This window comes from Nothoprocta perdicaria, unplaced genomic scaffold, assembly GCF_003342845.1.
Source record: "Nothoprocta perdicaria isolate Ctin4 unplaced genomic scaffold, notPer1 scaffold_620, whole genome shotgun sequence".
NCBI lineage: Eukaryota > Metazoa > Chordata > Aves > Tinamiformes > Tinamidae > Nothoprocta > Nothoprocta perdicaria.
Window position 1 is genome coordinate 19,369 of NW_020455889.1, and position 3,784 is coordinate 23,152.

Here is a 3,784-nt window from a genome sequence, read left to right on the forward strand (position 1 = left end):
TTGCCCCCCCGCCCGGAGCCCCCCCCCAATTCCCGGGGCAGGGGCGGGGGGCGGCGGGGGGGGCCGCGGCGCCGCAGGGGTTAAATCGGAAGCCGAACGGCTACAAAGTATCAGGCGGCAGCCAATGAGCGGCGAGCGGGCGGCGCGGGCGGCCAATGAGCGGCGCCCCTCCCCTGACAGGCCCCGCCCCCTTCCGCACCCGCCTGTTTTCCCGAATGTTTTCCCAAATTTGTTTTCCTTCTCCCCATTTCTGTTTGTTTCTCCCCCTTTTAGGGTGCCCCCCCCAATTTCCTCGCGGTTTTGGGGGGCTGATATTGAGTGACCTCCCTGGCCCCCCTTCCCCATTTTTGGGACAGGACCCCCCCAGTGACAAAGATTGAGCCTCTCCCAAAAAAGATCCCCCCCATCCCAAAAGGGGCCGGGAAAAGCAATTCCCGAGGGATGGATGTCCCGGGGGTAGGGGGAGATCCTGGAGCCGGGAGCAATTCCTGGGGGGTGGCTCGGCGCCAGGAGACCTGGATGCAGAGCCGGGATATGGGGATGCAGAGCTGGGATATGGGGATGCACAGCTGGGATATAGAGATGCAGAGCCGGGATATGGGGATGCACAGCTGGGATATAGRGATGCAGAGCYGGGATATGGGGATGCACAGCTGGGATATAGGGATGCAGAGCYGGGATATGGGGATGCACAGCTGGGATATAGRGATGCAGAGCYGGGATATRGGGATGCACAGCTGGGATATAGRGATGCAGAGCYGGGATATGGGGATGCACAGCTGGGATATAGGGATGCAGAGCYGGGATATGGGGATRCACAGCTGGGATATAGRGATGCAGAGCYGGGATATRGGGATGCACAGCTGGGATATAGRGATGCAGAGCCGGGATATGGGGATGCACAGCTGGGATATAGGGATGCACAGCTGGGATATAGGGATGCACAGCTGGGATATGGGGATGCAGAGCCGGGATTCAGGGATGCAGAGCCGGGACAGCACGCAGCTCCGCACCAGCTCCGATTCCCGGTGCCAGCATTCCCAGGGCTCACAGCTATCCCATCGACACGGAGGCACCGCTGGCTGCCCCTTCCGGGGCTGCTCCGTTGCTCCGGCGGCTCCGCTTGCTCCGCGGATGACTCTTCTTCCCGGGGTTAAAACCATGGAGTGATGAGGGACAGGAGGAGCCCCCATTCCCGGGAATTTGGGAAGAGTCGGCTGCTCTTGGAGCCCACGTTTGCCTTCCCACACAGAAAGGGAAGATCCGTGTCGCTTTTAAAGGATAAACCTGCCTTTTGTCCCAGCAAAATGCAGGGAAAGAGGCTGGATTAACCCTGCTGGATGGGAAGGACTCGGAGCTGTGGGGATCCAGGAGAGCCCCGTGTGGCTGGAAAACAGCAGGAAGGGGCCAGAGCGGGACAGCACATTCCCATCCACCGAAGCGGCTCAATTCCCACGTTCCCGGAGCAGGGAAGCACCTTCCCGGCCTCTCCGTTTTAGGGAGATTTCCAGGCGCTTGGGAATTCAGCCCTCGCCGGGCTTCGTTTCCAGCAGAGCGAGCGGGAAGGGGGTCCGGAGCGCCGCCGCCGCCCTGCAACTGCGGCTGCTCCGAGCTCTATTTCTAGCTCCGAGGTTTTCCCAATGGAGGCTGCCCTCCCAAAACTGCTATAAAAAGGAAAAAAATGCGTTTTTTTTTTTTTTTAATGACTTTTGGGGAGGTTCCTTGTTAGCGCTTTCCAAGAGCTAGAGGCCGCTCCGTGGAGTCTCCGCGTGGGTCTGTCCGATGGGCGGAGCGGCCGGCACGGGAGTGCGGGAGACCCGGGAAGGGCCGTGTTTTGCGCTTGGGAAAAAGACCCAGAAYGGGTTTTATTTTTCCTTTGGGGAAAAAAAAGAATAAAATGCATCCAAACGGCTGCGACGGCTCCGCCTGGCGCCTCCTGCAGCCGTGCRCGGATTGAAGGCCGCTCCGGGCAGGATTCCCTCCTCGCTGCAGCTCCCAAGTCACCGTTCGTCGCCTTTCCGGGCCTTTTCCCGCTTTTCCCCCTTGTTCCCGGGCCCCGGGGACGTTTATGGCTCCGCTCTGGAGGCCCTGACGTCACCGCAAGCCAATGGGGCCGCGCTCGGAGCCGGCGCCCCCGGCACGAGGAGCCGCCGCATCCCGGCCGGCAGCGCCGGGAAGCCGCCGCCCGGCACCCGCTTCCATGCGGCGGGACGGCGGGAAGGAGATCAAACTGCAGGTTGTTTTGGGGGGAAAGCGGCGCATTTGCAAAGTCACCTGGGGGCCACATGCACTTGGCACTCGGAAAAAAAACGGGAAGAGAGCAGGGATGTTTGGAATCTTGGGCCTGACGCGGATCCAATTTATAAAGAAYAAAGGAGATTTACTCCCCTTTTCCCATTTTTGCTCTATTTTGGACCATCCGTGGAGTTGCTGCTGCTTGAGGGGTTCTGCTTCCCATTTGCTCCCTTTTTTTCTGTGATAATCCCGACTTTTTCCTTGTTTTTCCTTCTTTTCTGCCTCGAGCCTCTGCTCACGGTCTGTCGCAGGGAGGATCCGCGCGGCTCCGGCTCCGGCTCCGGCTCCGGCTCCGGCCTCTTCTCCTCTCCATGGACGGCGGTTGCCGCCTCCTAATTCCAGCTGGGCAAGGAGCTGCCTCTGGAGCGGGCAGACGAGGGATCCTTCCCAGGGAAGGACGCTGCTCTTCAGCCAGACGGTGCCAGCCTCAGCTGCATCCACAGGGGCGCGGGCGCCCTGGAAAAGCCTCTTCCCCCAAGGCAGCTCTTGGCTTCCTCTGGGAAGCATCTCGGGAAGGAAGAGGTGGACGCAGGGGACTGATGGACGTGGAACCCGCTTGGGCCTTGCTGGGATTATCCCAAGATCCAGGAGCGCCAGAGTGTAGCTGGAGCTGCCGCTTTGGCCATTCCCAAGGGAGAGGGCCAGGATGGGCCCCCCCGGCACCTGCCGGCCGCTTTTCTGCCCYGGAAGGTGGCAATTCCGTTGGGATCGAGGGCAGCTCTGCCAGGTTGTGCTGCCTCCGGCCCCGCAAGCACAGGCAAACACCAGCATGAGCGAAGGGATTTGCCCGTTCCAGCTTTCCTGGCTGCTCCAGAGCATTCCGGGCTGCTCCGCAGCATTCCGGGCCGGAGCGAGCGATGGGAATGTGCCGGAGCGGAGCGGCCTGGCTCTCGGAGAGCACTCAACGCTGTCGTGTGTTTTGTGGCTGTCCCCAAACCTTCGGCCGTTGGGTGTAGCCAAGGCCTGTGGAAGAGCCCGGCCCACGCTCCGGAGCGCTTCTCCGAAGGCTTTTCCAGGCAGCCGCTTCCCGAAACGTCCTGGCTCCTGTGTGTCCATTCCGTGGAAGTTCTCCATGTCTGGGTTCTGTGCTGAGGCRATGAGCGCAGCTTCTCCCATGGAATGGGACTCAGGGTCGGGATATTCCAGTGCGGATAGTCTGGCAGCTCCAAATGGGAGCCACTGATCCCAAACTGGACGTTGCTCCGTGCAAGGGCCGGGATGGATCCTGGCAACGTGGGGCGGCTCCCACTAGGAAAACACCATCCTTTCTGCAAAACCAAGGGTGCCCAAAGTTGGGTTATTTTTGTCTTTCCCCCTTTTTTTTTGCTGGGGATTCTCAGCGCCGATGTGCACGCAGTCAATCCGGCGCCACTCCTCTTTTCCAGCACTCCCCCAGCAGTCCTAGGCGTGAAAGCAGCAAAATTAACGAAGGAAAAGAGCCAGAAACGGTGATTCGGGCCCAAAAGGGGGCTGCGGGTGGGAGGAGGGC